The sequence below is a fragment of the Prunus dulcis genome, unplaced genomic scaffold (assembly GCF_902201215.1).
Source record: "Prunus dulcis unplaced genomic scaffold, ALMONDv2, whole genome shotgun sequence".
In the NCBI taxonomy this organism is placed as follows: domain Eukaryota; kingdom Viridiplantae; phylum Streptophyta; class Magnoliopsida; order Rosales; family Rosaceae; genus Prunus; species Prunus dulcis.
This window is the reverse complement of record NW_023010109.1, coordinates 15,026-38,418: the sequence shown is the minus strand read 5'-3', so window position 1 is coordinate 38,418 and position 23,393 is coordinate 15,026. Positions and strand designations below refer to the sequence as shown.

The 23,393-nt window shown below is 37.2% G+C and overlaps 1 long non-coding RNA gene across 9 annotated transcripts; it reads right to left on the bottom strand.

Annotated features, from left to right (window-relative positions):
* Positions 1 to 465: 465 nt before the first annotated feature.
* LOC117612908 lies at positions 466 to 20,340 on the bottom strand. Of its 9 annotated transcripts, none has more exons than XR_004583599.1 (3): positions 19,779 to 20,340; positions 19,088 to 19,266; positions 466 to 551 (listed from the first exon to the last, which is right to left on the bottom strand). It is a non-coding gene; the product is annotated as an uncharacterized LOC117612908 (long non-coding RNA). The 9 variants fall into 9 exon arrangements; XR_004583597.1 differs by having other exon boundaries at positions 471 to 551; positions 19,073 to 19,266; XR_004583594.1 differs by lacking the exon at positions 466 to 551 and adding an exon at positions 3,615 to 3,663 and having other exon boundaries at positions 19,073 to 19,266.
* Between the last annotated feature and the right edge of the window lie 3,053 nt (positions 20,341 to 23,393).

Sequence of the window (23,393 nt, the reverse complement as noted above, 5' to 3'; positions counted from 1 at the left end):
ACTGTTTGAGCATTTTTAAAGATAAACATACATAAAATGAAACTTTGATGAGACATGGCGCTATGCAAAATGATGCTTGTTAGAAGCATTGATGACGCAATCTTCCAAAAACCATAGTATTTCATTAAATCTCAATGTGAAACTTTCTACGTCTTTCGAGTTCATTTTAAAATATTCATAAAAGTGCTAATGAAGACTTCTTAGTCAAAAAATAAAAATATTATTATGAAGCTTTAGTGAATAATAAATGAAGATATGTGGAAGCTCTAGTGAATCCTTTTGAAGTGTTTACAAAAGATATTTTCGTGGCAAACAAGTAATGATGCAGCATTGCAATTATGACTTGTGCCATTTCTCTATTATTTGTAAAATTTATAATTTTTTAAAATTATAAAAATATGATGTTGAAGCTCTAGTGAATCCTTTGAATCGTTTAAGACTCATATTTTATTGTGAATTTTAATCCTAACGTTTATCTATAGAAATTGCTTGATTACAGAACTGTACTCGCCTATGTGAAACATAGTTCAAACCCATATGCCAATTTATACCTGCAACATACAAAGTTTACATAAGATATACTAAAACTATTACGCAAACATGAAGATACAGACCTGATACCCATATCCACAATACTCACACTATCATCAACACATTAAGATACATAAATGATATCTACTAACACTATTGTCAACACATTAAGATACATAAATGATATCTACTAACATTATTGTCAACACATTAAGATACAAATGATACCTACTAAAGCTATTGTCAATGCATTAAGATACAGAAATAATACCAAATTGGAGGGGAAAAACAAGCTGCATAGAGAAGGAAGTAGAGCATTAAGAGCAACTCCACCCATTTGCCCTTAGCCATGGCAAAGGGGGAGCTAGGGCAGCCACTATTCACGTGAATAGTGGTTGCCTTTGCAAATAGTATTTTGTGTTTCCACCCATTGCTATGGCTAAGGGCAATTATTATTAAAAAAAAAATTTTCACAAAATTTTTAATGAAAATAATTAATTTGGATAATATTTTCAAATAAGATTTCTGGGTTTCTACGTGTCAAGACTATTCATAATTGGATAAAATTTTCGGATAAGATTTTTGGATTCAAATTTCGGATGAATTTTAAAATTCAAATTTCAGATAAATTTTCTGGTTCAAATTTCGAATGAATTTCAAAATTCAGATAAATTTGGGTTCAAATTTCAGATGAATTTCAAAATTCATACAAATTTGGGTTCAAATTTCGGATGAATTTCAAATTTCAGAAAAGATTTTCATCCAATCAAATCAAGCCACGTGGTATGTCTATCTTGCCAAAATTTTCCATAAAACCAGAGGCTCAGCTCATACCTCTCACACCACATCTTTCTATGTTTTCATTTCTCAGAGTTTAGAATTCATACTTCATTCATTCTCAATGGAAGATTTTAGGAGATGCTTGGAGAGGCAAAAGCAAGAAACAAATGAGAGAAACTGTAGAGCATATGAAATCAATGAGTTGCAGAAACAAGTCAATGAACAAATTGTCATAGCAGTGGATTTGCAAGATGAAGAGAACCAAGGTCGCCGCCGTGGTTCACAAGTCGGCCGCCGGCGGAATGTGGACCGACATAGGCATTCTCGGGGTAAGAATCTTTGGAAGATTATTTTATCCCAACTTCTTTGTACTCTGATGTTGATTTTCAAAGGCGATTTAGAATGCAACCCCATTTGTTCAATAAAGTCATGCATGATATTTGCAATTATGATGCATACTTTGTTCAAAAGTGTGATGCTACTGGGGTTTTGGGGCTTCTTCCAGAGCAAAAGCTTACAGCTGTTATACGAATGTTGGCATATGGAGCATCTGCTGATCAGGTGGATGAGATTGCCCGGATGGGGAAGTCCACTACGTTGGAGGCTTTGGTAAGATTTTGTCAAGCAGTTGAAACTCTGTACACTAGGGACTACCTGCGTAGACCTACTCCCAGGGACCTCCAACGGCTTCTACAAAAAGCCGAAGCTCGAGAATTTTCAGGAATGATTGGTAGCATCGACTGCATGCACTGGCAATGGAAGAATTGCCCAACTGCCTGGCAAGGTGATTACGGAAATAGAAAAGGCCAAAAAAGTATCATCCTTGAAGCCGTTGCTGGCTTCGACACATGGGTTTGGCATGCCTTCTTTGGAGTTGCAGGATCCCAAAATGACCTCAACGTGCTGGGTCAATCCCCGGTCTTCAACGATGTATTGAGAGGCCAGGGCCCCAATATCACCTATCAAGTCAACAATACAGTGTACCAGACGGGGTATTATCTAGCTGACGGCATCTACCCGAGGTGGACCACTTTTGTCAAATCCATTCCGAATTCCCGATCCCAGAAGCAAAAATTATTTGTTACCTATCAAGAAAGATACATGAAAGATGTCGAAATGTGTTTTGGCATCCTTCAAGCTCTTTGGTTGATTGTTCGAGGTGCTGCCCCCGTATGTTTGATGAGGAGATCCTCAGAAGCATTATGATGACTTGCATCATCCTCCATAATATGATTGTGGAGGATAAGTACGATTACGATGCTTTAGAGGTCTACGAACCGGATCCAATAAACACGGCATTGACACGGATTTATGAAAGGCCCATGGGGCCAAGTGGAGAACCGTTGGTAAGGGATGGTCATTTCATGACCCGAATGATAGATCGATATACAAAGATGCAATCTTCGTATATTCATGAAATGCATCAAGTTCACTTGATGGAGCATCTATGGGCGGTGAAAGGCAATGAAGATGAATGATGGAGCATAGATGCTTTGGTTATGTTTTATTTAGTTATGGTTAGGTTGTGTTGTATTTTTATTTATTATGGTTTGGTTGTGGTTTGTTATTATTATTGTGCCTTGTTTGTAGTTTTTTTTTATTTTAATTTTGTTTTGTTTGAAGTATGGAATATGTTGAATAAAAAGGTAATTTATTGAATGCTTTGTTTATTAAATAAAGAAATCTAATACAAGTCATTAAGAATTACTACTACTAAAATAAAATACATGAATTACAACAACTTTAATAGAAAACATGAAAAATACAAATACATAAAAGGTATGCTAACTAATTTAATGGTTTCCATCATTTAACCAATCCGTGTGCTAGGCCCATCATCCCGGAAAAGCTCATAACATCCCTTCGTTCTAGCTTCCAAAATTGTTTTGTTTTAGGGGACATATGACTTGTATCCATCGCCATGGTTTCTCGATCCGTCTTGTCCATATCTTTTTTGCGCAAATACTCCCTTTCTCGTGCATACTCGGCTTGAAGGGCCAACTCGTTATCTGGCGTTTCTGCTCCATTTCAATTCTTATGCCGTTTTGCCTTGCAATTTCCTCCAAAAACTTTGAATTATTATTGCTTGAATTACCCGCTTTCTTTGCCTTCGGCCTTTCGGCCAATGGGCCTCGGCTCCTTTTCGATGGGTGAGTCTTGACTCATAGGGGAATCGAGAGGTGAATCCGATGTCATTGAATCACGGAGTGGCGTCTCGTTTAACACAACGGCGGGACCCGTCGGAATAATTATAAAGCGTTTGCAATATTTCACCACCTCCCAACATTCATGATGGTTGAAACTTTTTTTGCCACCCCCGGTTGCACCGAACCACATTTGTGCTTGAATAATCTATTTAACAAAAAAATGGAAATGCAATAAATATTTAAAATATATTGGATATGAAAGTAAAAAAAAAAAAAAAAATGGAAATGCAATTAACCTTACAAATAAATTAGAAGTGAAAGAAAATTAAGAAACAATTGGAAATGCAAGAAATATTAACATATTGAAAATGCAAGAAACAATTAGAAGTGCAAGAAACAATTGGAAATGCAAGAAATATTAACATATTGAAAATGCAAGAAACAATTAGAAGTGCAAGAAACAATTGGAAATGCAAGAAATATTAACAACATATTGAAAATGCAAGAAATACTAACAAAATATTGAAAATGCAAGAAATATGAACAATATATATATATATATATATATATATTAGGAGATTAAACTTAATAAAACAAAAATTATAAAATACTTACCTCGTTAGTACGATTTTCCCCGCTTCTTTAGTTGTCCATCGCTTTTGCTAGGGCATCTCTCCATTTTCTCAACTCTTTATTGAGAATTTTCCACCTACTAGGTAATGCCATCTCCGCACGTGTAGACCCCGGAATTTTTTCACAAAATTTGGCATGAATTTAAAATTTCATCTCATTGTCGGACACGGGACAATGACAAATTTGGAGTAAAGCCTCACACAAGGAAACATCTTCCATGGTGCTCAAAGCCCCTCCGGTTTCGATAAAAGAAGCCATAAAAATACAAAGTGAAAAAGAGGAAAATGTTGAGTAAATAATGAATAATAGTAGAAGTATAATGAAGTGTATGAGGATTGATGTTGAAAGTGAAGGGTATTGATAAGTATTTACAAAAAAAAAAATCAGAAATTTTTTTTTAAAATTTTGATTTTTTTTTCATAATTTTATTGTCCAAAAAATGCCAGCCGTTGGATTGGATTCGAAGAAGCTGATCGGAGCGCTGGGGGCGCGACCCGTTGGAGTTGGCGTCGCGATGACGTCAGCACGCGCTGGTTCAAATTTTTTTTTTTTTACCGTACGCAAGCGCTGACGTCACAGCCCTCAGGTTTCACCTCGGGCTGAACTGGTCTTCGGGCTAGCCCAAGTTGGTGGGACCCACTCTCCCCCGGGCTTGGGCTGACCGCTGGAACGAATTTTTTTTCCCCCCAGCCTTGGGCTCAACTTCTGGTTGGACTTGCTCTTAGAGTGCCACATAGTAGACAAAAATCCACAATCATGGGGTTATTAGAGCAAGTCCAACCAGCAGCTGAGCCTAAGGCTGGGGGAAAAAAAAATTCGTTCCAGTAGTCAGCCCAAGCCCCGGGGGGAGTGGGTCCCACCAACTCGGGCCAGCCCAAAGGCCAATTCAGCCCGAGGTGAAGCCTGCGGGTTGTGACGTCAGCGAGCTCGTTCAAATTGTTTTTACCGTTGGCACACACCAACGGTAAAAAAAATTTGAACCAGCACGCGCTGACGTCAGCTCCAACGGGAAGATGGCACGTGTCGCACCACCAGCACTCCGATCAGCTTCTCCAAATCCAATCTAACGGCTAGCATTTTTTTGGCAATAAAATTATGAAAAAAAATTGAAATTTTTTTTAAAAAATTCCAATTTTTTTTCTTCTATAAATACCTATCAATACCCTCCACTTTCAACACCAATCCTCATACATTTCATTATATTTCAACTATTATTCACTCTTTACTCAACATTTTCCTCTTTTTCACCTTGTATTTTTATTTCATATTTTATGGCTTCTTCTATCAAAACCGGAGGGGCTTGGAGCACCATGGAAGATGTTTCCTTGTGTGAGGCTTGGCTCCAAATTTGACATTGTCCCGTGTCCGGCAATGAGATAAATTTTTTTCATATGTGGAAAAAAATTCATGCTGAATTTTGCGAAAAAATTCTGGAGTCTACTCGTACGGAGATGACATTATTTAATAGGTGAAAAATTCTCAATAAAGAGTTGGGAAAATGGAGAGATGCCCTGGCAAAAGCGATGGACAACTATAGAAGCGGGGAAAATCGTACTAACGAGGTAAGTATTTTATAAATTTTATTTTATTAAGTTTAATCTCCTAATTGTTATAAAATGAACTGGGATATGTGCGAATATTGAGCTGCACGTAAAGTAGATGAGACACAGCATTTAACAAGGTTGGGCTATACCTACGTCCTCGGAGAGCAGCAGCAGTAACTTTTCACTATATCACATAATAGGGCTACAACTTTAGTATTTACACCGACAGAATTTCTCCTCAAATATACTCCACTCTTTCTCTTTTGTGAGAGAGAGAGAGAGAGTGGTTGTCTGGGTTAGTAGAAGAAGAAGAAGAAGGGAAGGAGGAGGTTGGTTCTGTGGGGTGCCAAATATCTGAAGTTGAAGATCACCTGAAAACCTCAGACGGTGATAATTTATAGGGGCTTTTCAATATAGAGAGGCTTGGTTTGGTGGGTGTATGATTTGATTTTGTGTTGAACTTGAATGTTAGTTGGCCATGTGAGATTCACCCATTTTACTTTACAACACTCCCCCTTGGAGACCACATGTCCATAGATTGGTTGCCTCATTAAAACCTTGCTTGGAAAAATCCAGTGGGAAAAAACCTAAGCGAAGGAAAAAGAGTACAACGCGCATATGTCCGGTGTTAGAGGACTTTTGAATGCTCCCCCTGATTTTGCATGCTCCAACTTGATTGCTTGCAGAGTTGTCGTAATCCGATGCCATGCACTAACTTTTGGAATGTATATGTCGGCAATAATTTAGTGAAGAGATCTGCCAGGTTATCGCTTGACCGGATTTGTCTGACTTTGATTTCTTGACTCTTCTGGAGCTCATGTGTATAGAAAAATTTTGACGATATGTGCTTGGTCCTGTCACCCTTGATATACCCTCATGTGATCTGAGCAATACAAGCTGCATTGTCCTCATTCAGGATTGTTGGAGTGTCTGTTGCTGAGGGTAGGGCTCATGTGCTTCGGATGTGATGGATCACCGACCTTAACCAAACGCATTCACGACTGGCTTCGTGGAGGGCGAGTATTTCTGAGTGATTGAAAGATGTGGCCACTAGTGTTTGGTTCGTTGAGCGCCATGAGATTGCAGTTCCTCCACATGTAAATACATACCCAGTCTGTGATCGTCCTTGATGTGTATCAGAGAGATATCCTGCATCAGCATAACCAACAATACTCTGGGCGTTGTGCTAGGTACAATAATGCACCTATTGCACTAATATATGGTACTTCTGGACCAAGGACCATTTCATCATCCCCTTTTGGACGATATGGGTCTTTCTTAGTGTCAAGGGCCCGAACGACCATTGGAGTGCTAATGGAATTTTGGTGCATCAATCAACTTATACTGAAAAAGTTTGAAACGGTTTGGCATGGATTTCATTTTGGCCAATGATATTGTCGACATTTAATAATTGAACGTGGTTCCAACCAACACAGCCCATTGATGATTTGAGTAGCTACTCCAAAATCAAAATTTGTCATTCATCGATTCATGATCCCACCATTCTCATGTGCATGCGCATACATCAATTATAAGCATTTCTTTGTTTTTGGGTACCCAAGCCACTACAGGGGGCTTTTATTATGTGAGAATGTGGATTATAACTTCCAACGGAGCGTTATTTTATAGTAGGGCGTGGATAATCTCCATTTAGGGAGTTGGAACATTTAGAACCTATATATCTGTCATGCTGCAGGTATGCCACAGATTAATACATACATGTCAATTAATTTCTGGGACTTTAATCCATACAATTTGCTACGCATTAGGCGTGCACAATATCAATATTGACATGTCAAAGGATTGTCCTTTCGGGACTTCAAGCCACATCATTTGCTACACAACAGGCGTGCATCAGATTGATCACTGCTATACCCATATTTTGTTCTTATGGGACTTTAATCTGTGTAGTGTATTATCAATGTATCCAACTTGCAATCTGTAAAATTTGCATTAATAATTTATGGATACATACAAGCCATTCTTTTGGAACGGACTTATCTCCCAATTTGGTTACCTTTCAAGATAAAATATCAAATAAGTATATAAACATAAAATAACGCAAGTATTGCTTACATCCTTAGGTGGGAGAAACTTTTCTCAAGTATCATTCAAGCTCGTATCGGCCCAGTAAATAAAATGTAGCGCTTGATGATCTAGTTATATCCTGCAAGAGCAAAAGTCACAATTCTTCTCTCCGTCAAAAACAAATAACCCTCAGAGTTAGGATCACTGCATGGATTCTTTCTTCGGATGTTCATTCTAAAGAAATAAAATCCCTTATGAACAGAGAGTTATAAAAAGAAAGAAAAGATACAAAAATTGTGATATTGATTGCAATGTAAGGTAAGCAATCAAGGAAGGAAGCTGGTGGGAGCAGACAACAAGCTCTCATTTCTTCTAGTCTAGAAGGACCTCAGGAGATTAGAGCATAAGATCGCCTTCACAGTTCCCTGATGTAGCGGAAACGTGATCAGGGATAGTCTCGCTTCATGAATGGATGATCAGAGATAGTCTTGCTTCTCGGGCATATTGAGTGCTCACTGATAAGAAAAACAAGTAGATATCGCATCACTAGGTATGGAGAAAACTGGATATCTTCTGCAAAGAAAATTTCGTTAGTAACACATTTATACACAAATACAAGGAATAGGTAGAACCGGTGAATTTCAAATTAACCACAGGAAAATTGCGAGATTCTCGGGGTACTTTTGAAAAAATAGCTATGTGAAATCTATAAAGCAAGATCGACTTTGACGAAAATAATACTTGAAAATGCCCAAAGTGCCGACAGGCTTTCAAATTAACCATAGGAAAATTGCAAGATTCTCAGGGTACTTTTGAAAAAGTAGCTCCGTGAAATCCGTAAAGCAAGATCGGCTTTGACGAAAATAATACTTGAAAATGCCGAAAGTGCCTACAGGCATTATTAGAGGCCACGTGAAGTTTTGGAATCTGGGAAAGAAAAAGATAATATGGGGATCCGAGAAGATATTGGGATCTTGAAAATGTTGCCACATTTTCGTCTATAGATATTGTCTTTGCAAAACTTGATTGGAGCAACTGCGTTTCAACTCAACTTCCTTCATTTTCTGAAACTTTAGTTTTTGTAAGACTTTCTTTGAAACCTTCTTAAAATGGCTTCCTCTTCTTCTTGCCCCAATTATTTCAATTTAAATGATGCTCCCACAACAACCAGTGACGCCAAAGTTTGGCGTCCATCATTTATATCCCAAAATCGTCATCTCACAGTTAATGATTCTGCGATGATGAATGACGCTACTGCTGTCATAGTAGCTAGGAATTTCATTACTCCAATGGATGAAATGCTGTTAACAGGGAGGTCTGAGGAAGAGGCTATTAATGACTTAATGGCTTCTAGTATTCAGAGTGCTGCTTCTGTTTCTAACATGACTGATCGTTTGCGTGCTAGAGCAAACGAGGTTCAGAAGCTAACAATTGAAAATTCGTCTATTCAAAGAATGCTTCATGAGTCTCAACAGGAGGTTGAGAAACTTAATGGAGAGAATAATGCCTTGTTGAAACTGGTGAGTTCATACTCCGTTGATACACTGAGAAGGCTAGACATGAAAGTAGCTCCGTGAAATCCGTAAAGGAAGATCGGCTTTGACGAAAATAATACTTGAAAATGCCGAAAGTGCCGATAGGCATTATTAGAGGCCACGTGAAGTTTTGGAATCTGGGAAAGAAGAAGATAATATGGGGATCCGAGAAGATATTGGGATCCTGGAAATGTTGCCACATTTTCGTCTATAGACATTGCCTTTGCAAAACTTGATTGGAGCAACTGCGTTTCAACTCAACTTCCTTCATTTTTTGAAACTTTAGTTTTTGTAAGACTTTCTTCGAAACCTTCTTACAATGGCTTTCTCTTCTTCTTGCCCCAATTATTTCAATTTAAATGATGCTCCCACAACAACCAGTGACGCCAAAGTTTGGCGTCTATCCTTTGTATCCCAAAATCGTCATCTCACAGTTAATGATTCTGTGATGATGAATGACGCTACTGCTGTCATAGTAGCTAGGAATTTCATCACTCCAGTGGATGAAATGCTGTTAACAGGGAGGTCTGAGGAAGAGGCTATTAATGACTTAATGGCTTCTAGTATTCAGAGTGCTGCTTCTGTTTCTAACATGGCTGATCGTTTGCGTGCTAGAGCAAACGAGGTTCAGAAGCTAACAACTGAAAATTCGTCTTTTCAAAGAATGCTTCATGAGTCTCAACAGGAGGTTGAGAAACTTAAATGAGAGAATAATGCCTTGTTGAAACTGATGAGTTCGTACTCCGTTGATACACTGAGAAGGCTAGACATGCTGCAGGTCTCAAATGAAAGAATTTTCGGAGACCACGAGAGGCTCATGGCTAAGCTTAAGAGGCGCCGTCCTCTTCCTTCAGAGGCTTCCAGAACATAATGTAATTTTATAGATTTTACAGGGATGCACCTTCATTGCAGGCGGAAAAAAAAAAATCTATATGTTATATGCTCATTTCCTGTTATAATAATTGCGCACGTTCTTAAACTTGCACCTGTGATTTTTACGTCTTTTCAAAATGACGGTTTGGAACCTTTTGTCTTATAGGTTCAAATAACCACATCAACTCTCCCAAATTTCATATTTGAACGCATGTGAGCCCGTAACTTCTGGCCCGGGCTAAACACAAACTCAGAATTTATTCGCCTTTTTCAAATGGACATGAAATATGGATTGAGTAAAAGCCACGCTAATATCACAACACATCAGGACTTGAAGATCCTTGATGATGATATTGATATGAGAGCTGGCAGTCTCTCCGGTACTATACTTGTAAACAAGAGATCGGACTTGAAGATCCTTGATCCTTGACATGTAAATAAGGACCTAGAGTTCCTTGATGATGTAACAGTACCGTATTGGTTAAAAGTGCCGTACACATGAATAATAACTGTACTGACAAATGTACTGCACACATGAATAAATATGTATTCATGACTTGATGAATAGTACTATACACATGAATAGTGACGTATGCATAAATATTAATCATTTTGGGTAAACCGTCACTATATACAAAAGGGAACCTGCAGTTCCTTAAACTCATGGATGAGCAATTAAATGAGATGCCAGAAGTTTCTCAAAATATGGACAATTATGTAAGGACTTGAAGTCCCGAAATATGTACAGAAAATTGTAAAAATATCCATACCATGAGAATATGTGATTTTGGCCCGAAGTTCAAAATCTAAAGGGATTGAATATCCATACCATGAGAATATGTGATTTTGGCCTGAAGTTCAAAATCTAACAGTGTTGAGAACCTAAAGTTCCAACAGTTAAATGGACAACCCTTGAGGTATTATTGCAAATTGTGGTACACCACATATTTCTTTGGCATAAGAGAATGATGAATTTAATAAAGTTCGATTTGTTATAATCGACACCTCAAGGAAGAAATATATTTTGTGAATTCCGGTTGTTAAAAATACACCGTGAAATGGATAATATCAGTATAAACCTCAAATAATGAATTGAGGCTCCCCACATATTTTGTTATATCTGGGCCGGAAGCCCATGGACCCAAATATATGAGAGATCCTGAACTTGAAGTTGTGGGTATATAGTAGTTAATGCTCTTCACTACTATATTGTGATATTAGCGTGGCTTTTACTCAATCCATATTTCATGTCCATTTGAAAAGGGCGAATAAATTCTGAGTTTGTGTTTAGCCCGGGCCAGAAGTTACGGGCTCACATGCGTTGAAATATGAAATTTGGGAGAGTCGATGTGGTTATTTGAACCTATAAGGCACAAGGTTCCAAACCGTCATTTTGAAAAGACGTAAAAACCACAGGTGCAAGTTTAAGAATGTGCGCAATTATTATAACAGGAAAGGAGCATATAACAGATAGATTTTTTCCACCTGCAATGAAGGTGCAGGCCCTGTAAAATCTATAAAATTACATTATGTTCTGGAAGCCTCTGAAGGAAGAGGACGACGCCTCTTAAGCTTAGCCATGAGCCTCTCGTGGTCTCCCAAAATTCTTTCATTTGAGACCTGCAGCATGTCTAGCCTTCTCAGTGTATCAACAGAGTACGAACTCACCAGTTTCAACAAGGCATTATTCTCTCCTTTAAGTTTCTCAACCTCCTGTTGAGACTCATGAAGCATTCTTTGAAGAGACGAATTTTCAGTTGTTAGCTTCTGAACCTCGTTTGCTCTAGCACGCAAACGATCAGCCATGTTAGAAACAGAAGCAGCACTCTGAATGCTAAAAGCCATTGAGTCATCAATAGCCTCTTCCTCAGACCTCCCTGTCAACAACATTTCATCCATTGGAGTAATGAAATTCCTAGCTACTATGACAGCAGTAGCATCATTCATCATCACAGAATCATTAACTGTGAGATGACGATTTTGGGATACAAAGGATGGACGCCAAACTTTGGCGTCACTGGTTGTTGTGGGAGCATCATTTAAATTGAAATAATTTGGGCAGGAAGAAGAGGAAGCCATTTTAAGAAGGTTTCGAAGAAAGTCTTACAAAAACTAAAGTTTCAGAAAATGAAGGAAGTTGAGTTGAAACGCAGTTGCTCCAATCAAGTTTTGCAAAGGCAATATCTATAGACGAAAATGTGGCAACATTTCCAGGATCCCAATATCTTCTCGAATCCCCATATTATCTTTTTCTTTCCCAGAGTCCAAAACTTCACGTGGCCTCTAATAATGCCTGTCGGCACTTTCGGCATTTTCAAGTATTATTTTCGTCAAAGCCGATCTTGCTTTACAGATTTCACGGAGCTACTTTTTCAAAAGTATCCCGAGAATCTCGCAATTTTCCTATGGTTAATTTGAAATTCACCGGTTCTACCTATTCATTGTATTTGTGTATAAATGTGTTACTAACGAAATTTTCTTTGCAGAAGACATCCAATTTTCTCCATACCTAGTGATGCGATATCTACTTGTTTTTCTTATCAGTAAGCACTCAATATGCCCGAGAAGCAAGACTATCTCTGATCATCCATTCAGGAAGCAAGACTATCCCTGATCACGTTTCCGCTACATCAGGGAACTGTGAAGGCGACCTTATGCTCTAATCTCCTGAGGTCCTTCTAGACTAGGAGAAATGAGAGCTTGTTGTTTGCTCCCACCAGCTTCCTTCCTTGATTGCTTACCTTACCTTGCAATCAATATCACAATTTTTGTATCTTTTCTTTCTTTTTATAACTCTCTGTTCATAAGGGATTTTATTTCTTTAGAATGAACATCCGAAGAAAGAATCCATGCAGTGATCCTAACTCTGAGGGTTATTTGTTTTTGACAGAGAGAAGAATTGTGACTTTTGCTTTTGCAGGATATAACTAGATCATCAAGCACTACATTATATTTACTGGGCCGATACGAGCTTGAATGATACTTGAGAAAAGTTTCTCCCACCTAAGGATGTAAGCAATACTTGTGTTATTTTATGCTTATATACTTATTTGATATTTTATCTTGAAAGGTAACCAAATGGGGAGATAAGTCCGTTCCAAAAGAATGGCTTGTATGTATCCATGAATTATTAACACAAATTTTACAGATTGCAAGTTGGATACATTGATAATACACTGCACAGATTAAAGTCCCATAAGAACATAATATGGGTATAGCAGTGATCAATATGATGCACGCCTGTTGCATAGCAAATGATGTGGATTGAAGTCCCGAAAGGACAATCCTTTGACATGTCAATATTGATATTGTGCACGCCTAATGCGTAGCAAATTGTATGGGTTAAAGTCCCAGAAATTAATTGACATGTATGTATTAATCTGTGGCATGCCTGCAGCAGGACAGATATATGGGTTCTAAATGTTCCAACTCCCTAAATGGAGATTATCCACGCCCTACTATAAAATAACGCTCCATTGGAGGTTATAATCCACATTCTCACATAATAAAAGCCCCCTGCAGTGGCTTGGGTACCCAAAAGCAAAGAAATGCTTATAATTGATGTATGCGCATGCACATGAGAATGGTGGGATCATGAATTGATGAATGACAAATTTTGATTTTGGAGTAGCTACTCAAATCATCAATGGGTTGTGTTGATTGGAACCACGTTCAATTATTAAATGTCGACAATATCATTGGCCAAAATGGAATGAGGTAATTCCATTATAGATAAGAATGAACGTGAAAGAACAAACCCACAGTACGACCCCCAAAATTTGTTAATACTGAAAGTTATACTTGGGTGTTCGGAATAAAAGGGAATATACCTACTTTGTATGACACAATGTTTTTGGCATAAACAAGGAATGTTGGGTTTTCTCCATATTTATAGATTCAATTGTGCCCCTTTATTGCACATTTACGGAGACCAACATGTTATCTTTAAGGGTTATTAAATGCACGGAGCATATTGCCAGAAGCGATTCCCTAAAGATGTATAAATAGCTAGGTTAAAGCTATATAATGTGTCATAAAGTTTAATCCCTTTAAACAAAATCCTTGAAAGGATTGAAATTGCATGAAGCAAGTCCCTGAATGACATGTGCCTGAAGCACAAAATCTGTACTCAATGTTAATGTACATAAATTGCCTCAGTGAGTATATTGATTATAATGTGTTTGCAACACATTAAAGCTTCTCAAGAGTTCCAGAAATATTTGTCTCGACTTAAAGATCGAGCATTATGCCAACAAGATTCTTGCTTATACTAAGAAAGTATTGAAGCATTTTTATGAGGATTATCCGTTGGACACTTTAAGGATTTTCCGGAAGTATATTGGACCGGACATCATATTTTCCAGATAAGGCTCAACTCCATCACCATCATTTTGGGATGATGTGAGGTATATTTGATGCTATTCCCGCATAACACCATGTACGGGCATATTCTTTCAAGTGAACTTACAAATAGCCCAAGTTTTGTTGGAAACGCGGACTCTAAAAAAAAAAAAAAAAAAAATTTATGATTTACATAGAGATAGCTCACTGGAAATATATTTACTTACTCAACTACGAGAATTATTAATGGCTACATCCTCCACTCACTCCGAAAGATTCTCACTCCAAAAGATAGTCATGAAGACATCAGGGGGAGATATTAATCAGGGGGAGCATCCAGAAGTATGCTATACAGATTGTTGTACTCTTCTTTCTTCCTTCCATCAGTTTTCTACCTCACTAGGTTTTCTCCAAGCAAGGTTTTAATGAGGCAACCAATCTAGGGACATGTGGTCTCCAAGGGGGAGTGTTGTAAAGAAGAATGGGTAAAGCCCACATAGCCAACTAACATTCAAGTTCAACACAAAATCAAACCACACACCCACCAAACCAAGCCTCTTTATATTGAAAAGCCATTTGCTTTGCCTATAAATAGGCATTATATTTGCTTGTAATGAGAGAAGAAAGAGAGTAGAGGAAGAGAATGAAGAAAGAGGGTGAGTGAGTGAAGAGAAAGAGAGCAGAGAGAAATTCTCCTAGAGAGAAAATTCAGTAGATGAGACACAGCATTTAACGAGGTTCGGCTATGCCTACGTCCTTGGAGAGCAGAATCAATAACTTTTCACTACATAACATAATAGGGCTACAACTTTAGTGTTTATACCAACAGAATTTCTCCTCAAATAGACTCCACTCTTTCTCTTTTGTGTGAGAGAGAGAGAGTGGCTGTTTGGGTTAGTAGAAGAAGAAGAAGAAGGGGAGGAGGAGGTTGGTTCTGTGGGGTGCCAAATATCTGAAGTTGAAGATCATCTGAAAACCTCAGACAGTGATAATTTATAGGGGCTTTTCAATATAGAGAGGCTTGGTTTGGTGGGTGTATTGTTTGATTTTGTGTTAAACTTGAATGTTAGTTGGCCATGTGGGCTTCACCCATTTTACTTTACAACACTAATATATATATATATATATATATATATTTGGTTAATATTTATTGCATTTTCAATATTTTGTTAATATTTCTTGCATTTTCAATATTTTGTTAATATTTCTTGCATTTTCAATATGTTGTTAATATTTCTTGCATTTCCAATTGTTTCTTAATTTTCTTGCACTTCTAATTGTTTCTTGCATTTTCAATATTTTGTTAATATTTCTTGCATTTTCAATATGTTGTTAATATTTCTTGCATTTCCAATTGTTTCTTAATTTTCTTGCACTTCTAATTTATTTGTAAGGTTAATTGCATTTCCATTATTATTTTTTTTGTTACTTGCATATCCAATATATTTTAAATATTTATTGCATTTTCATTTTTTTGTTAAATAGATGATTCAAGCACAGATGTGGTTCGGTGCAACCGGGGTGGCAAAAAAAGTTTCAACCATCATGAATGTTGGGAGGTTGTAAAATATTGCAAACTCTTCATAATTATTCCGACGGGTCCCGCCGTTGTGTTAAACGAGACGCCACTCTGTGATTCAATGACATTGGATTCACCTCTCGATTCCCTATGAGTTAAGACTCACCCATCGAAAAGGAGCTGAGGCCCATTGGCCGAAAGGCAGCGAAGGCAAAGAAATTAGGTAAGTCAAGCAATAATAATTCAAAGTTTTTGGAGAAAATTGCAAGGCAAAACGGCATAAGAATTGAAATGGAGCAGAAACGTCAGGATAACGAGTTGGCCCTTCAAACCGAGTATGCACGAGAAATGGAGTATTTGCGCAAAAAAGATATGGACAAAACGGATCGGGAAACCATAGTGATGGATACAAGTCATATGTCCCTTGAAACAAAACAATTTTGGAAGTTAGAACGAAAGGATGTTATAAGAAAAAGACTTTTCCGGGATGATGGGCCTAGCAACACGGATTGGTTAAATGATGAAAACCATTAAATTAGTTAACATACCTTTTATGTATTTGTATTTTTCATGTTTTCTATTAAAGTTGTAATTCATGTATTTTATTTTAGTAGTAGTAATTCTTAATGACTTGTATTAGATTTCTTTATTTAGTAAATAAAGCATTCAATAAATTACCTTTTTATTCAACATATTCCATACTTCAAACAAAACAAAATTAAAATATAAAAAAAACTACAAACAAAGCACAATAATAATAACAAACCACAACCAAAACATAATAAATAAAAATACAATACAACCTAACCATAACTAAATAAAACATAACCGAAGCATCTATGCTCAATTATTCATCTTCATTGTCTTTCACCGCCCATAGATGCTCAATCAAGTGAACTTGACGCATTTCATGAATATATGAAGATTGCATTTCTATATATCGATCTATCATTCGGGTCATGAAATGATCATCCCTCACCAACGATTCCGGCTCAAACGGTTCTACACTTGGCCCCATGGTCCTTTTATAAATCCGTGTCAAGGCTGTGTTCATTGGATCCGGTTCGTAGACCTCTAAAGCATCATAATCGTACTCATCATCCGCAATCATATTATGGACGATGATACAAATCATCATAATGCTTCTAAGGATCTCCTTATCAAACATACGGGCCGCACCTCGAATAATCAACCACCGAGCTTGAAGGATGCCAAAACACCTTTCGACATCTTTCCAGTATCCTTCTTGATAGGTAGCAAATAATTTTTGCTTTTGGGATCGGGAATTCGGAATGGATTTGACAAAAGTGGTCCAACTCGGGTAGATGCCGTCAGCTAGATAATACCCCGTCTGGTACACTGTATTGTTGACTTGATAGGTGATATTAGGGCCCTGGCCTCTCAATACATCGTTAAAGACCGGGGATTGACCCAGCACGTTGAGGTCATTTTGGGATCCTGCAACTCCAAAGAAGGCATGCCAAACCCATGTGTCGAAGCCAGCAACGGCTTTAAGGATTATACTTTTTTGGCCTTTTCTATTTTCGTAATCACCTTGCCAGGCAGTTGGGCAATTCTTCCATTGTCAGTGCATGCAGTCAATGCTACCAATCATTCTTGGAAATTCTCGAGCTTAGGCTTTTTGTAGAAGCCGTTGGAGGTCCCTAGGAATAGGTCTACGCAGGTAGTCCTTAGTGTACAGAGTTTCAACTACTTGACAAAATCTTACAAAAGCCTCCAATATAATGGACTTCCCCATCCGGGCAATCTCATCCACCTGATCAGCAGATGCTCCATACGCCAACATTTGTATAACAACTGTAAGCTTTTGCTCCGGAAGAAACCCCAAAACCCCAGTAGCATCACACTTTTGAACAAAGTATGCATCATAATTGCAAATATCATGCATGACTTTATTGAACAAATGAGGTCGCATTCTAAATCGCCTTCGAAAATCAACATCAGAGTACAAAGAAGTTGGGATAAAATAATCTTCCAAAAGATTCTTAACCCTAGAATGCCTATGTCTATCCACATTCTGCCGGCGGCCAACTTTTGAACCACTACGGCGACCTTGGTTCTCTTCATCTTGCAAAGCCACTGTTATGACAACTTGTTCATCGACTTGTCTCTGCAACTCATTGATTTCATCTGCTCTATGATTTTGTATGAATTTTGAATTTTGAAATTCATCCAAAAATTTGAACCCAAATTTATCTGAATTTTGAATTTTGAAATTCATTCGAAATGTGAACCCAAAAATTTATCTGAATTTTGAATTTTGAAATTCATCCGAAATTTGAATTCAAAAATCTTATTCGGAAATTTTATCTGATTATGAAGTCTTGACACGTAGGAACTCGAAAATCTTAGCTGAAAATATTATCTAAATTAATTATTTTCATTAAAAAATTTATGAAAAAAAAATGAATAGTAATTGCCCTTAGCCATGGCAATGGGTGAAAACACAAAATACTATTTGCAAGGGCAACCACTATTCACGTGAATAGTGGCTGCCCTAACTCCCCCTTGCCATGACTAAGGGCAAATGAGTGGAGTTGCTCTTATAACTTTGAACTCTAGAAACTGCCTTTTTATTTTCATTATCAAACAAAAATAAAAAGGTGTCAAATTTTCTTTTATATGTTTTCCTATAGTCACAACAATCTCATTCTGTTCTCTTATATCTGTCACAAACCTCAACACCATCAACTACCACCTATAATTAGTCAAACCATGGACCTCATTTTCGACGGAGGAGAACGACCACATATTTTAAAAGGCTGAAGGACTGTGATCTTACTACTTGATTATTTATAAACAGATAATCAATGAGCTCATACCAATAGTGGAAAGAGGTGATTAAGCTCTCCAGGATCCTAATATTAACGCTTTATATTTTACTTTCAACACATGAAATACACCTAGATCAAAGATTCAAATGATTTACTGAAACTAAAACACAAAACCTGGAAATTTCAGAGCTTTGCTCTGAATCTGTACATCCATACATAGTCCATACACACAAATGCATACACATGGAAATTTGATAAAGAAAATAAACATCAAAGACCCTTGCTATAGAAAATCATGTAAGCCTGAAAAATAAATCAGATATAGTCTTTAGGAAACTCACAATACCTCTTGATCACTTACATGATGAAGGGATGCTTGGTTCAATGACATATGCTTCTGCAACTCTACGATCTCCTTATGCAGTACAATCAATGGGGCTATAGGGGGTGGATTCTGCAATTCGATCGATAGAGCAGGGACCTATCATATTTATAACTGAAGCGGTGTGTTCTTCAGAGATTTCTTCCCATTAAAGAAATCTGTCAAAGTATTCTTGAGCATGAGTCTTATCTCCATGTTCTGCACTTATTATCACATAAAATATGATATCCTTGTGTTTATTCCTCATCAAGTAGCTCTGCACATGGTCTTTTACTTTTCTGTATAGCTTTACAGCTGTGTTTACATTTTAGATTAATACAAAACCAACATATCAAAATGATGTATGAATCCCAACTTTAACCGTACATATCATGTATTAATCCTTGTACAAATAGGACTCCTTTAGCTCAATTGTTTAATCTGCCCTTACACTCTCTGTATGAGCAACAAGGTGAGTTGTAAATGGACTCTACTTATGCATTTGAGTTTATTCCATTAGGATGAGTGTAAAGCCCTCACTTATGCTTCTAAATCAATCCCAAAGTATCAGTCTTTAAACTAGATTATAAAGAAGAATCAAAGAAAACCCATTTAAGCCAATACCAAATTGAATTCATATACAGAGCAATTTTACATATAACCCATCAAACTATAAATTAGAGAAATGTACCTCGTCGTTCAGATTTGGTTGCTTGTTACACCAATTGATGTTCAGCACCTAAACGGACCGAACAAGCAAAATCAAACATAAAATCGAACTGGCTATTCTAATTCAACTTTTTAAATCCTAGGTCTACCAAAGAAAAGAGAAAGGACTTGGATTTGGGAAGTGGGAGTGGGGTGGTTGAGATTATCAGAGATAGAGGCCATGGCACGCATGAGGGCCAAAATTATGACTGTGAAGGTTAGCAAAGCATTGGCTCTGTACCCAGATTTCCAAGTTGGGCTGGAGAAGAGGAACGTGTAGTTGATTAAGTTGTCGGGATGTGAGGAAGGGGGTGAGTAGATGCAAAGCCAGTCGAGCTTGGAAGAAGAATTGACGTGAAGAAGGTGAAGAGAATGAGGACGATGAAGAGGGATAGAATGTGGGAGTTTTTGGGTTGTAAGATTTTGCGGTGGAAATTTCAAGAAAGAATTGATAGAAGGAAGAAAGATAAAGACACGTGGGAGAAAGAGAAAGATAAGGGTTGGATATTTCCCCACCTTTACTGAAGATTTTAGGGTTTGTTTGGTAAAAGCGGAGGAAGGAAGGGAAAAAAGCGCGATTGGAAAAAGCGCGTCAGGACAGTTGGGCTAAGAGGTAAGTGTAGCGTACCCATTTCTACGTTAAGCTTACTTTTTCTTTTCAACCGTTTAGATTACTTTGGACGGTTGAGATTGATTCTCATATAAGGTTCTCGCATAAGCGTTCTCACCTGATCCAAACCGATTTATCAAATGCCAAACTAATCCGAACTGGAAACAAGTTTTCAACAAAACCCAAATCCAATCAAGCCGCACACAAACCAATAAATTTCGGATTAATTTGGGTTGGGTTAATGGGTTTAGGCCCATATGAAAATATGAAAATATGAAAATAAAAATAAATGAGTGATGTTATTTCCACCCCTATCCTATTTCCTCACCCATCTTATCCTCTAATCCACCATGTAAATTTAAAAAAACATAATCCTATCTTTCCACCCACCATTATTCATAAAATACCCTTTAATTATTAGTTCAAAAAAATTCTCTTTGGTAATCTATTAGAGATCCAGATCCTTTGCTTTGGTTTATCTCATAATTAAAACATACAAATATATTTGGGAGCTTTAATAATATACCCAAAATATGGGCTGATATTATAAAAAAAAACCTACATGGAATGCACTTTAGAAACACACCCAAAACTCATTTACTACAATAGAAACAAGTGTTGAAGTTCCTATAAATTACATGACTGCCACTGATTAACTTAAAACAAGCCAAACACAAAAAACTAAATAAATAAAAAAACCCAAAACAAGCCCAGCAAGCCTGAAGTACATTGTTAATACTATGTAATAGAAGTAAATTGTTAATACCATCTCATGGAAAAACATTGTTAATACCATTTCTTACCAAAAAAAAAACTCGAAAAAAAAAAAAAACTCAAAAAAGCCCAGCAAGACATCCAATATCCTTTGCAGAAATCACCTCCAATTGTCCACAATTTCACCAGAAATAATCGCAAAAGCAAAAGGAAATGCCTCTACAAGAAGAAAAAAAAAGTACACTGTTAATACTATGTCATAAAATTATCTTCCTAGTAAAAATCACATTCTACATATCATAAACTTCAAGTGCACAGCTATATATAGAGCAAATTATAGAGCATGCTTTGTTACTGAATTCTGTTAATACTATGTCATAGAAGTACACTGTTAATACTATGTCATAGAAATCAACTCAGTTTCAGAGTATTAACAGTTGTTATACTGTTCATACCATTTATTGGAAGTTAATAACAACATCATATCATTTGCATAATAGGTATAATAAACCAAATAAAGTCTAACCAAATCAGAAAATATTTGAGATATGAATAGAGGATCCAGTGTTCGTTAATTTACGTATAAAAAGAAGAAGAAGAAAGGTAAATCAGATGATCATCTCATCAGTTCATTTAATTAGTCTTGTGGAACCAATGATCCAATACAACCACCCCACTTATGTATGCCATCTGTGATCAATAACTAATTCACCTAGAACAAAATTCAAATGATTCCCACAAATAAGATAATCCACAACTTCACCTCCTGAGTTTGGAGTAGCCTCAACCACTCCATGTGCCCATTTCCTCTATATTAAGAGCAATATCTGTTACCCATCAGAGTACTTCAGCAAGAAATCTTCAGCATTCAATTCTACATCTTTAGATACCGAATTTAGGAATTATCTGATTTCATGAAGAACAAGTAACTGACACAGTCGCACAGGTAACATGCAGCACGCTTCTAGACAAACACATGATAGAAACATCTAAGGTCAGATTCAAAACGGTTCACAATATCATCAATTGTTTTTACGTAGAGAGGAACATGCAATATCACATAAATAAAAAAAATACCACCATGGAAAGGTGATTATTATGAGGGATTCCGTAACCAGAGAGTTCCATTTCACAAATCTCCTGATAAAGATATAATTCACCCAAAAACATTTCTGTTTTGGGTTCCCAGAGAGACTGAGATGCTTACAATGCAGACACAGGGATAGAGAACGCACATATCCAATTTAAAGCATGATCTGGAAACACAAATGCTCTAAAGGCCATTACTAGAATATTCAATTGCAGCTAGCCTTTCCTTCTTGTTCACTATCTTTTCCTCCTTGCTCAATGGCTTTTTAAACCCAAGTTCGGTCTTTCTCTTTTCTCTGTGCAGCAAGATGCTCATCAAAACTGCAAAATTTGAGCATTCAGAAAAGACTTCAAGAAAATGAGTAAAGATTTTAAACTTGTTCTTCTGCTGAGACTTATCTACCTCTCACTTCGGAATCACTAATAAAAGTAAACAAGGTATTTTTTAATCTAACATCTTGCTTACATCCAAGGATAACATGCCAAGTCAATGAAAATTATGCCCCAGCCCAAAAGGCAATTTACAACAATAGAAATAATAGAATCGTTCCTTCATAACTAACGCAGACATGACAGCAGGCCAACCTAAACAAAAACTCCACTCAAACCAAAAGATGATATAGTTGGTATTATGTTGCACTTTGCAAGTTTGTGTATCACCAGCGGTCATATTTATATAATTCTGATTTGCCACAGAAGCATTATTGGCCAAGTAGCTCTTGAATTGCTCAACATCAGGGAACTAAAATTTTAAACCAAAAAAACACGACTAAACAAAAATATTAATAAGCGAAAAAAGAGACCCATATGCTATATTCAAATTTTCTGTTTCCTCTCTATCGAAAGCACATGTTAAGAAAGAATAGTGATGTTCGTTGTTTACACCATAATGAACCGAGCAGTCCCAGCATCAAAGCGACTAGAACCAAGGCAACCACGCCTTCTCCCATGCCGAAGGAAGACACACTTCCAAGGTCGAGCAGACCCAGCATCAAAGCGACTAGCACCAAGGCAACCACGCCTTCTCCCATGCCGAAGGAAGACACACTTCCGAGGTGCCGGACACCTGCCGAAGCTCCCAAATGCCAAACCTAATCTCCAGGACACGTGTCGCCACCACAACGGCTTACACAAAGTCCCACATTGGAACTTTGTGCAAAGCTCCCACTTTCACTTCCCTATAAA